Source organism: Schistocerca piceifrons, chromosome 7, assembly GCF_021461385.2.
Source record: "Schistocerca piceifrons isolate TAMUIC-IGC-003096 chromosome 7, iqSchPice1.1, whole genome shotgun sequence".
NCBI lineage: Eukaryota > Metazoa > Arthropoda > Insecta > Orthoptera > Acrididae > Schistocerca > Schistocerca piceifrons.
Window position 1 is genome coordinate 415,002,131 of NC_060144.1, and position 13,505 is coordinate 415,015,635.

Sequence of the window (13,505 nt, forward strand, 5' to 3'; positions counted from 1 at the left end):
GGAAAATAAGTATCTTACTAAAAGAAGAAATCGTTTGAGAGGACACATCCTGAGGCATCTAGTAATTGACAATTTGGTAATGGAGATGTAGGGGCTAAAAGAGAGACGAAGGATTGACAACAGTAAAGAGTTTCAGATGGATGAAGTTACAGTAGTTATGCAAAAATGAAAAGACATACACAGGACAGACGATCGTGAAAGGCATCACACTTACCATCAGACTACAGACCACGAGTTGACAAGAAGGAAGGTTCGATCTTAGAATTCTCAGTCGTACCAACTGTTTTCTTCTTAACGACGATTCGCCTTAACCGTTACGATATCTCGGGGTGCCGCCAGGCTTGACTCAAACATTCAATGTCACTGACGTTTCCGCATATGATTGTCGAATATTTCTACCAGAGGCCCTCCCAAGATGGATGTGAGCATAGCACCACTATGGAAAAGCATTTAACGAAGGAAAGTGGTTTAACCAGCCACAGGGATATTTAACGGTAGCATTATCTATACTCTTAGTAATAATCAGCTACAGTGACCTATATCCGGTGACTACCGTGTTGTTGGCCTTCCAGAAGGTTCCAGAAAATACAGTTTCGCTCCAACAAGCGGGGAGTCATCAATTAGATTTCACGCCCTAGGAGGGAGACGGGAGAAATAGGTCGGAGTTGGACGAGTACCCGGAGGTGACGTTCGGATTGTGGCCCCGGTGCCCAAGAAAGTGGATGTCGTTGAAGAAATACTAGTCTGATTAAGATTCTGAGAATTACTGCCATCAGACGAAGTGTTTGTGGATACGTGGAAGCAGTTTTGTGAATTTAAAAGTGAAATATCGGAAGTTGTAAGTGGGGAGGAAGATCTTGTAGTCTCACGTGAGGAGCAGCCACTGAAAGCACGTGCATTTAGAATATTGGGAAGGTGACTGTCGACATAATTTGATACCGGAAAAAACCGTATTAGTTATGGAGTGAGAGCGACAGTTAAATATTTCTCATCGCAAATTACAAGGCGAATCTTTTCGTTGCGTCTAGACTCAATGAGTGCTGTAGATAGACTTAAGGACTATGTATTTATGTAGGATAATAAACTGCGTTAAAATTGAGTGACTTATCATTCCACTAAAGCCGTTAATTAAAAAAAAAAAATGGTTCAAATGGCTCTGAGCACTATGGGATTTAACTTCTGACGTCATCAGTCCCCTAGAACTTAGAACTACTTAAACCTAACTAACCTAAGGACATCACACACATCCATGCCCAAGGCAGGAATCGAACCTGCGACCGTAGCGGTCGCGCGGTTCCAGACTGGCCACCACGGCCGGCGTTAATTATGGATCCCTAAAATTATAGGAAGCAGTGCATAAGTCGTTTCCGTACATGTTAAAAATTCAATAGCCATCTACATATTTGAATGTATAAACAACCCCTTTCCACTTGTACGATTGGTGCTAGAATAAAATTCGTAGCGGAATGTTCCAGTATGCGGCAGTGGAGTTAAATTCAACGAAATGAATGGACTCGATGCTAATGGTTGAATGTAATGGATATGTCTTGTCAAATGAATTATGCTACACAGATTCATTAATTTCATCCTAACGCGTGGCTCTTAAGAAACTTTATAGCAGTTCTGGTGCTATTTATTGGCCTACTCCATATTTTGGTTCCATTGCATGTAGAAGTGACCTATGTGAAACTTGGGCTCGGCTGGCTAATACGAAGGGGTGTCCCTGGGCCCTCGAATTAAGAGAATTAGGAATAAAATTTAAACAATCAACATCACAAACAATTATCTCTGTAAGAGGTAAACTGTAATCTGAATGTAAGGTAGGAAGCTTGTTTATTTGAATATGCTTAACTGAATGCGTTCTCATTCTCCGGATTCTCCGGATCACATTAGTCGAGTGACGCGAGAGGTCAGTGACCCAAGGCAGGTAGGAAGAGGGAAGACCAAGCCAAGCACTTTGCTTTTTACGACCCAACCACTGCAGGCGTGTTTCACTTTGGAGAGAAAGTAGCAGCCGCTCCAATTTCTCCTTCTTTAGTTCGTTCACGGTAGAACATTTATGTTTTCAGACATTACTCGCACAAGCTGACTGGAAGTAAACTGCCTTCTATCAAACTCTTCAATAGGTTTTCTTTTACAACTTGACGGTGTGGAAATTAACTTTATCGCTACATCAGAGTTATGTACTAGCACTCAATCCGACACAGCATATGAGAATCGTGAGTGTAGCAACAATGGAGGTAACTATAAAATATGTTGGAAGGTAGTTGGAGGTTCATAAGCGAAAACACACATATGGTTGTCAAAACTTGAGTTAATATTGTGAATATCAGTGCTATTAAAGAAGATAGCCATTTATTGCACAGCTGTGTCTATCGGAAGTTGGAATTTTTCCCCAGGTTTTTGGTGCGATCGTGAAAAATAAGAAGCGGTGCAACATCCAAAAGAAGAGTAAAATGGGAGTGCTATTCGGAAAGTAAGGAACAATAGGTCGCGAAATGGAAACCACAGTGAAAATCAAAACTGTATTATTTGCAACAGTTAGCTACAACTTCCAGCTACTTATCTCCATAGTTGCTGATCCGACTTAGACGTTTGTCGTAGCGTTGAACAAACTTTCCAATACCCTCGTTGTAGAAGGGAGCGGCCAGTGCTTTCCGCCAATTCTGTACCCTGGCCTACAGCTCTTTGTCTGTGCCAAAATGTTGTCTTCATAGCCAGCAGTTCATGTGAGCAGAGATGAAACTCAGAGGGAGACAATTACAGGCTGTATTGCTGGTAATCAAACATTTCGAATTGAAAACGATGCAGGAGCATCTCATTGCCCCTGCAGAATGAGGCTGAGAATTGTCTTGAAGAAGAAAATGCACGACAGTTGCGTACTGTTGGCTGCATAGCTTCAGGCGAAATTTTTCACCAGGCCCTGGTACTTGGCGGGAGAGGTATCTTTATGTGCTCCCTGTGAGCTCAGAACAAAAGAGAACGACGTAACGCAATCGATGGGCACGCTAGAGACACTGCCCAACACACCTGTGCAAAAATTCATCGGGTTTTCACTGTGGTTTCCATTTCGCGACCGATCTTTCCTTATTTTCCGAATAACCATCGTATGTCGAATTGCGAAGTAGAATCATTAGACGAAAATGTTAAAATTTCGAAGCGATTGAGTCCTAGAAGTTACAAATAACGAGGTCGGAGCGTTTGTTTCTAATGAAGTTAGAATTTTTTACGATGTTGTATTATTATTAAAGTTAATGCAGAAATGTTAATTGAATTTAAAGTGACAAGATATTTAGCTAATCAGCAACTTCCGAATGATATTTTTTGAGATGTAAAGAATGAGATGTTCATGTGGTTATGTGATGTGGGGCAGAGAGGCACACCTTCCCCGTTTTGGCACTAATGTGGAGGTGCCACAAAGAAAAACTTGTGATCTAAGAGCCTCCCTAATCTCTATAAACTCCATTCATAACATTTCAGTGAGTTTAATTCGACTTTAATATGCCTGGGTACCTCAGATATCTCCATCAAATTCGTTTCCCCCGTGGCGCTATTCCCACACACACCCTGAGATAACGTCCGGTGGAAGCATCAGTGATGATAAATGTGCCAGGCCAGGAGGCGAACTCAGACAGTCCGATTGTCAAGGCGACTTCTCGGAAAAGCAGGAAATCCGCGTTCGCCTCCCAGTCTGGCTCAAACGTTCACTACAGTGCAGGTTCAACAGACCTGCCGAGTTGCACTGACGTTATTTCACATCAGTGTATCTTCATTGGATTCAACACAATCTGTCAATTCGTTTCATTTCTACATCTACAGCTACATACACGCTCCAACAGCCACCGTACGGTGCGTGGCGGAGATACCTGTACCACTACTAGGAATTTTCTTTCTGGTTCCACCTGCAAAGAGAGCGAGGGAAAAAGTCCGTGTATACGTATGAGCCCTAATTTCTAGTATCCTATCTTCGTGGTCCTTACGCGAAATTTGTGGTGGCAGTAGTACAATCGTTCTGCTGTCAACTTCACATGCCGGTTCTCTAAATATTCTCTATACTGTTCCTCGAAATGAACGTCTCCTCTCCAGGAATTGCCATTTGTTTCCCGAAAAAACTCCGTAATAATTGCATTTTGTTCAAACCTATCGGTAACAAATCTAGCAGCCCGCCTCTGAATTGCTTCGATGTCTTTCTTTAATCCGACCTGGTAGGGATCTCAAACACTCGAGCAGTACTCTAGAATAGCTCACACTTGAGTCCTGTACGCGGGCTCCTTTACAGATGAACAACGGCCTCCCAAAATTCTCCCAGTAAATCGAAGTCGACTCTTTGTCTTCCGTACTACAATCCTCAGATGTTCGTTCCATTTCGTATCTCTTTGCAGCGTTACGCCCAGATATTTAGACCACGTGACTGTGTCGAGGGGGATACTACTGATGCTGTATCCGAACATAATGGATTATTTTTCCCTACTCGTCCGCATAAACTTACGTTTTCCTACATTTAGAGCTTACTGGCATTCACCACACCAGTTAAAAATTTTGACTACGTCATCTTGTATCCTCCTACAGTCACTTAACTTTGACACCTTCCTGTACACCATAGCTTCATCAGCAGACCACCGCAGATTGCTGCCATTAATGTATGGTTCAAATGGCTCTGAGCACTATAGCACATCTGAAGTCATCAGTCCCCTAGAACTTACAACTACTTAAACCTAACTAACCTAAGGACATCACACACTTCTATGCCCGAGGCAGGATTCGAACCTGCCTCCGTAGCGGTCGCGCGGTTTCAGACTGAAGCGCCTAGAACAGCTCGGCCCCATTAATGTATATAGAAAAAATAGCGGACCCATTATTTCAGTGTATTTAATCCGCTCCAACCAAAGGAAAGTGGTGGACGGTTAATGATAGTGGTACCTGAAGTACACCCCGCGAAACAGCTTAAAATGGCATGTGAAGCACAAATGCAGAAAGAAGTTAGTAACGCCGCAATATCTTGTCCGTTGGCGCCCACGTAAATTAAATGCGTACGCTGGACATTTGGATGCTGTGTCATCATCTGCGTGATAAGATCGTACATCAAAGGCTGATGTAAATCACGACGTTAACGCGAACATTTCCTTTAATGACGAGCGCTTCATCCTGGCTAACAGAACCTGCTTTAGAAAGTACGTCGTACTTAACAGATGTGCCTCGTACTTTCCCTTGATTTAATGGGCCTCTGTTTTTACTGCATGCGCAATATTTATGAGAAACGAACAAATAAATATGGTTGCTGATACTCGCACTTACATTCCACTCACTGTTCGCCATGAATCTTTTTCAAAGTAGTGTTCAAACAGTCGGCTTGCGAGTGTCACGAAGATCGAGATCCTAAGCATGAGGCTTTCCCAACATAAACCAAACATTTCGAAACGTTTTTACGCGTTTACCTGATGTTTCTCAGACATAAAATCTGTATTTCGTCTTCAGAAAACAAGCGCATCCTCTTCGTTTCTGAACGTAATTACACGCGAGATAACCTGTATCTTGGGAGGCTTATAATTAGTAGCCATTTTGGTAAGAAGCCAACTGCAGACTGCCTAGACGGTAGCCCTCCCCGCTCCCCTCACCCCCCCACAAATGTGAGCTGGGACCTGCCTTGTCCACGCGCCTTTTCACGATTCGCTTGTCCCTCGGTCACGAACAGGACAGCATCTCGCATCTGTAAATCGCATTTCTGGACCGACATTTCCTTCCTGTTTTTCTTCTCCGAAAGCGGTTTGCCCGCATCAGCTGCGAAACCGGTGATATAAGAGCCTGGCGTCACGCCTTAGTGCGTCACGGCATCAGCTTCTTTGCTGAGTAATGTCGTAGAAATTTTGTGGACCACGAGGAGGATAATATTGTCTGACTTAATTCCTCAGACGCTGAGCGAGTTGCGCACGAACTGTAGTTCATTCCTCCATAAAGATTTTCCATGGAAGATGAAAACTAAATGAAGCCATGGAATGATTCGCTGCACTTTTGTTCCGCGACTGGGACTGTAATCGTCTGCTTGTGGCCTCTTGTGAAACGGGAAATGCTGAGAAAATGTGCTACGTGCCACATTATATCTTTGGCAATGGTAGCTGTTTCGTAATACTGGAGTCTTCACATCCAGATACTGCCATATTTTATGCAAATTTCAGTCTTGCTTTTTTTTATTTGTTTAAGCCATCTTCTAAATTAAATTAAAAAGGATGTCGATAAACAAGATCGGTTCAGATTCAGATTCCCATTTACATCCTACCATGGGCTAGTGTAACATCAGAAGCGATTAAATAGTAACATAATGATCGGACGACATGCAACGATTTTATGTTATTTACTGACAAATAATGCGCATCGCACGAAACAAAATTACTGTGTATTCTTATCGACTAGAATAAACCACATAAAATCCTCGTCCTAGGTTATACATTGAGGCGAAAAAGTCATGGGATAGCATATGCGTATACACAATGTATACAAGAGCGGTGCATTCGTGGAAATATCATTTGCACGCAGGTGATTAGCGTGAAAAAGTTTCCGACGTGATTATGGCGGCACGACGCAGATTAACGCGGAATGGTAATTGGAGCTGCATTACTGGCCATTAAAATTGCTACACCAAGAAGAAATGCAGATGATAAACGGGTATTCATTGGACAAATATATTATACTAGAACTAACATGTGATTACATTTTCACACAATTTGGGTGCATAGATCCTGAGAAATCAGTACCCAGAACAACAACCTCTGGCCGTAATAACGGTCTTGATGCGCCTGGGCATTGAGTCAAACAGAGCTTGGATGGCGTGTACAGGTACAGCTGCCCATGCAGCTTCAACACGATACCACAGTTCATCAAGAGTAGTGACTGGCGTATTGTGACGAGCCAGTTGCTCGGCCACCATTGACCGTTTTCAATTGGTGAGAGATCTGGAGAATGTGCTGGACAGGGCAGTATTCGAACTTTTTCTGTATCCAGACAGACCCATATAGGACCTGCAACATGCAATCGTGCACTATCCTGCTGAAATGTAGGGTTTCGCAGAGATCGAATGAAGGGTAGAGCCACGGGTCGTAACACATCTGAAATGTAACGTCCACTGTTCAAAGTGCCGTCAATGCAAACAAGAGGTGACCGAGACATGTAACCAATGACACGCCATACCATCACGCTGGGTGATACGCGATGGCGACGACGAATACACGCTTCCAATGTGCGTTCACCGCGATGTCGGCAAACACGGATGCGACCATCATGATGCTGTAAACAGCACCTGGATTCATCCGAAAAAATGACGTTTTGCCATTCGTTTACCCAGGTTCGTCGTTGAGTACAGCATCGCAGGCGTTCCTGCATGTGATGCAGCGTCAAGGGTAACCGCAGACATGGTCTCCGAGCTGATAGTCCATGCTGCTGCAATCGTCGTCGAACTGTTCGTGCAGATGGTTGTTGTCTTGCAAACGTCCCCATCTGTTGATTCAGGTATCGAGACGTGGCTGCACGATCCGTTACAGCCATGCGGATAAGGTGCCTGTCGTCTCGACTGCTAGTGATACGAGGGAGTTGGGATCCAGCACGGCGTTCCGTATTACCCTCCTGAACCTACCGATTCCCTAGTCTGCTAACAGTCATTGGATCTCGATCAACGCGAGCAGCAATGTCACGATACTATCCACCGCAATCGCGAAAGGCTACAAACCGACCTTTATCAAAGTCGGAAACGTGATGGTACGCATTTCTCCTCCTTACACGAGGCATCACAACAACGTTTCACCAGGCAACGCCGGTCAAGTGCTGTTTGTATATGAGAAATCGGTTGGAAACTTTCCTCATGTCAGCACGTCGTAGGTGTCGCCACCGGCGCCAACCTTGTGTGAATGCTCTGAAAAGCTAATCATTTGCATATCACAGCATCTTCTTCCTGTCGGTTAAATTTCACGTCTGTAGCACGTCATCTTCGTGGTGTAGCAATTTTAATTGCCAGTAGTGTAGATGCATGGTACATTTCATTTTGGAAATCGTTAGTAAATTCAATGTTCGAAATCCACAGTGTCAAGTGCACTGAGAACAGGAGATATCAAGCATTACCTCTAACCATGGACAACTAAGTGGTCGACGCCCGTCCTTAAATGGCCGAGAGCAATGGGGTTTGAGTAGAGTTGTCACTACTAACGGATAATCAGAAAACAATGTGGAAAGTACGACGAATGTATCCGTTAGGACAGTGCCCTTGCTAATAGCACGATGTCGGCTGCAGCGCCTCTCCTCGGCTCGTGACCGTATCGGGTGGACCCTAGACACTGGAAACCCGTGGCCTGGTGAGAAGAGTCCCGATTTCAGCTGGTAAGAGCTGATGGTAGGGTTCTAGTGTGGCGCAGGCCACACGAAGCCATGGACTCAAGTTGTCAACAATGATGTGGGCTGTGTTTACGTGGAATAGACCGTGTCATCTGGTCCAGTTGTACCGAACATTGACTGGAAATCGCTATTTTCGGCCGTTTGGAGACCATTTATAGCCATTTACGGACTTAATGTTCCCAAACAACTATGGAGTTTTGATGGATGACAGCCGACCATTGTGGCCGAGCGGTTCTAGGCGCTTCAGTCCGGAACCGTGTGACTGTTACGATCGCAGGTTCGAATCCTGCCTCGGGCATGGATGTGTGTGATGCCCTTAGGTTAGTTAGGTTTACGTAGTCTAGGGGACTGATGACCTCACATGTTAAGTCGCATAGTGCTCAGAGCCATTTTCGATGGATGACAGGGTGCCACAATTGTTCACGACTGGTTTGAAGAACATTATGGACAATTCGAGCAAATAATTTGGCCCGATGTGAATGGGAAATAATTGAGAGGCCAGCCCCTGCACAAAATCCTGCACCGGCAACACTTGCGCAATTATGGACGGCAATAGAGGAAGAATGGCTCAATGTTTCTGCAGTGGACTTACAACGGTTTTTTGAGTCCATGTCACGTTAGCTGCTGCACTACGCCTGGCAAATGGGGGTCCGACACGATACTTGTCAACTCAGAGTACAGCTTGGAGAGAGAACTGTAATCTGCACACAAAAATTGAATTTAATATATAGGAACGAAAATGCTCGCGACGACATCAATATCTACGAGTAAAGTATTCTCGGTACTCAAGCTGCGTGAAATTAAAATAAGATCTCGAATTTTATACGATTATCTCTACCATCTACATCACGAAAAAGTGTCCGTAGTAATTACTGCTCTGATTGCCTTATAAAGCCCACTATTTTCCTACCTACCTCATCATGGCGTCTTGCTTCTGAAGACCGTGCCTAGCCTGCGAGGCTGATTTCTTTGTAGTTTCTCAAATCCGAGAGCGCGCTTTCGTTGGCAACAGAGGTTATAGCGTATAATACGACAGATATTTGCTCCTGGTGAACGTAATGGACACGAAATCGACGTTTCAGCCCCTGATGCAGGCGTACATCTGCATCCACTGGCTGGATAAACTTAAGGCGTCAAATTGATGTAAAAAGTAGATGTTTCGAAGATAACCTCTTCGTTTTTGCCAGGTTCAAGAAACGATCACAGTTCCTAGCAGTAGGGCAGCCGAACTCCGAGACTTTCATCTCAGCAAATTACCAAATAAAGTTTCGCAAACCTTCTATCGTATAAACAAATCAGTGCAACAGTTTTTAAAAATTTGGCTTGATGCTGTGTGCACAATAGGGTTCATGGGGAAATTAGCTCACCAAGTCAGTACTAGTTATTCCTTTAAAGTAGTTCCCAACCTTCCTGAGATGATTAACTGTGAGTGCATTGAGCTATTAGCCAGTAACCCGCTCCCACCCCCAAACCCAGCACTATCGTCAGCATAAACTCTTAGTGCGATCAGATGTTAGCTGCTACCGCTGTTATCATCATCATTGCTCCTAATAAACTTAGAATGAAAAATAATTCCCTTTGAACAGTTTTGTTTTTAAAATGACGTAAGAGAAATTATATTTAGTTTTTGTAGGTGTTTTATTACAGCAAGGGCTAATGAGCCAATGGCTGGGAGTCGTGGTGTACTTCTGTAATCCAAGCTATAGGGAGGCTATTGTGTGTGAGAGGTCTGGAGATCAACCACAGATCTAGCTCTGAAAATGAACAGATGACAGAGCGAAATTTTCGGCGTGTCGTGGCTAAGGGTTAAGAGAAGTCGAATGCAGAAAACGTAACAACTTTGGGAATCTGAAGTACATGAGTCAGTTGGTACTGTTTACTCCTGACAACTTTTTTTAATCATATGGTGAACGAATTGTAAGGGCACCACGAGTGCTGCCTTACAGTCGTTCTCAGAAAAGAAATCTACCTATACCCATTTTAGGTAGAGACATGTCACAAAATAAGCATCCTCTTATTTCACATACGCCATCTGAAATCAATCAAGTTAAAATGCGTTTGCTATACTTTTGTTATACATATGTCTCTGTTTTATTGTCGTAGCCAGGAAGATGTTCATACGGATGTTAAGAAAGCTGTAACCTTCACCACATTGTGTCATGCATTATGTCTTGTGGATGCTTTTCGTTCCATGACTTGGTCCCAATGATTCATGTTACCACGACCATGAACCAGGGTATTTATTTCAACATTCTTGGGACCATGAGTTATCCTTTGCTCTACATCTACACAATGAGTGTGCTGTGGACGCTGGAGATCAGAACTGGAGCGAGTACGAGTCAAATGTTGTCGGTTGCATGCTTGTCAAATCAAGGCGCTGCTGTTACATCAGTGCTGAGGGGCTTCCATCGTTTCCTTTGTAGTTCCGCTAGTACGACGTGTCTGCGAAATGTAGCACTGCAGTCGCTTCACACTCGTCCACTCATTCTAGGCTCTGAAACCGCGCGACCGCTACGGTCGCAGGTTCGTATCCTGCCTCGGGCATGGGTGTGTGTGATGGATGTCCTTAGGTTAGTTAGGTTTAAGTAATCCTAAGTTCTAGGGGATTGATGACCTAAGAAGTTAAGTCCCATAGTGCTCAGAGCCATTTGAACCAATGTTACTGCTGTAAAGCAGTAGTGACAAGGCAAAATGAAGGACTGTCGGAATCAGATGGCATTTAACGAAGCTGTGTTTCGTGAGGTTATGGAAGACGTAAGACAAAAATTAGCTGATACAATCTACACAATTGCAATAGGAGTGATATTTGGAATAAGTTTCACGTCGTAGTCCACGCTTCAGACGCAAAACATACAAATTACGTTCAATTCAAACAAAATGGCTGTATTCTTGTTTATTCCACTTTCACCATGAGAAAATATGTGTCCTGCTTCAAACGAAAACTGGACACAGAGCTACTCCATTGTTATAGCCCAGTGGCATAAAAGCGTGCTACTTCTGTTTGCATTTGGTCTTGGGTTTTCGCTTCTATGGGCTAACAGCCAGTTGCGTAGCCTATCATTCATTTCTGTGAGTTATTTTAATCATTAATCACCAGAGTACACTTCATCCTCATGTCATGTTTTCTGATACTGTCTTGATACACTTGGTAACGCCTCAAACGTGTGCATATGTCCATGCAAGTGTCGGACAGTATCTGAATATATATTAGATATTAAAATAAACTGACTGCCGTGTCGAAACAGTTTCATCTATGTAAATGTATGTATGAACACAATATTCACTGATGTATGATCAGTGGTTATATTGATATATAACATTCTTCTGTCATTCAGGCAGTTCGAAAATTTTGTGACATTTCTACTTGCTTCTGTCAGTCTGGCATTTCGAACAGTTTGTGACTTTTCAACTTGCACATGAGAATGGCTATAAAGCCGAAATCATGAATGAGTCAAAAAAATGAGTGGTAATTTACAGTTTAACGGCGGAAATTTCCTTCGATATTTGTGGATGCTCATCTTCCTGCATGGACGAGGGACTTCAGCTGATGATATAGATGACAAAAAGTACCATCACAGCTGTATATTGAGAATGTCTTTATTCTATCACACGACTAGTTTCAGCGGCACATTACCGCCATCCTCAGGCCTCACCATCGCTAAAAGAGTATTTGATTTCCTTGGCGCATTTACTGTGGGATTCTTGTTACTAGCAAACGTGGGCTAGTAACAACGTTTCCGCAGTAAATGCGCCAAGGAGATCAAATACAATTTTGCCAATGGTGGAACCTGAAGACGGCGGTAATGTCGTGAGATAGAAAAAAAAAAAACTTTATCAAGATATGGCTGTGCAGATAATTTTTCTCATATATTCCTTCGAAATGTTTGCGTATATCGTGGACATGATGCGAGTCCGCGGTTATACTTGCGAACTCATGTACTCGCTCTCTTTTCTGAGCGAGTCGAGTCCATTTGTACCCGACAACAGCCTCAGGTGACGAGTGGGCTGGAGCAGACACATACGAGTCTCGTCTACAGGCACACGGAGGTGATGTCACAGGACACCCTGGTGAGTTTAAAGCGAGTGTACGGAGGTAATTTCTGACCTCTAGTGGACACAGCCACTTTCAAAGAAGCCAACAGCCCTGTATGCTGGGTTACAATCATACGTTCTCGGTTGGCCGAACACTCAGAAACGCGATCGCATTCCTATTAGCAAGCTACATCGCCCGACATCAGTCGCATGCCAAATACATTACTGGCCATTAAAATTGCTACACCAAGAAGAAATGCAGATGATAAACTGGTATTCATTGGACAAATATATTATACTAAAACTGACATGTGATTACATTTTCACGCAATTTGGGTGCATAGATCCTGAGAAATCAGTACCCAGAACAACCACCTCTGGCCGTAATAACGACCTTCATACGCCTGGGCATTGAATCAAACAGAGCTTGGATGGCTTGTACAGGTACAGCTGCCCATGCAGCTTCAACACGATACCACAGTTCATCAAGAGTAGTGACTAGCGTATTGTGACGAGCCAGTTGCTCGGCCACCATTGACCAGACGTTTCCACTTGGTGAGGGATCTGGAGAATGTGCTGGCCAGGGCAGTAGTCGAACATTTTCTGTATCCAGAAAGGCCCGTACAGGACCTGCAACATGCCGTCGTGCATTATCCTGCTGAAATGTATGATTTCGGAGGGATCGAATTAACGGTAAGCCACGGGTCGTAACACATCTGAAATGTAACGTCCACTGTTCAAAGTGCCGTCAATGCGAACAAGAGGTGACCGAGACGCGTGACCAATGGCACCCCATACCATCGCGCCGGGTGATGCGCCACTATGGCGATGACGAATACACGCTTCCAATGTGCGTTCACCGCGATGTCGCCAAACACGGATGCGACCATCATGATGCTGTAAACAGAACCTGTATTTATCCGAAAAAATGACGTTTTGCCATTCGTTTACCCAGGTTCGTCGTCGAGTACACCATCGCAGGCGCTCCTGTCCGTGATGAAGCGTCAAGGGTAACCGCAGCCATGGTCTCCGAGATGATAGTCCATGCTGCCGCAAACGTCGTCGAACTGTTCGTGCAGATGGTTGTTGTTTTGCAA

At 44.0% G+C, this 13,505-nt stretch overlaps 1 protein-coding gene across 1 annotated transcript in view; it reads left to right on the forward strand.

Moving 5' to 3' along the window:
- Positions 1-13,505, forward strand: part of LOC124805329 (ras association domain-containing protein 10-like) — a 1,110,196-nt gene that overhangs the window by 153,855 nt on the left and 942,836 nt on the right. The window lies entirely within an intron of this gene.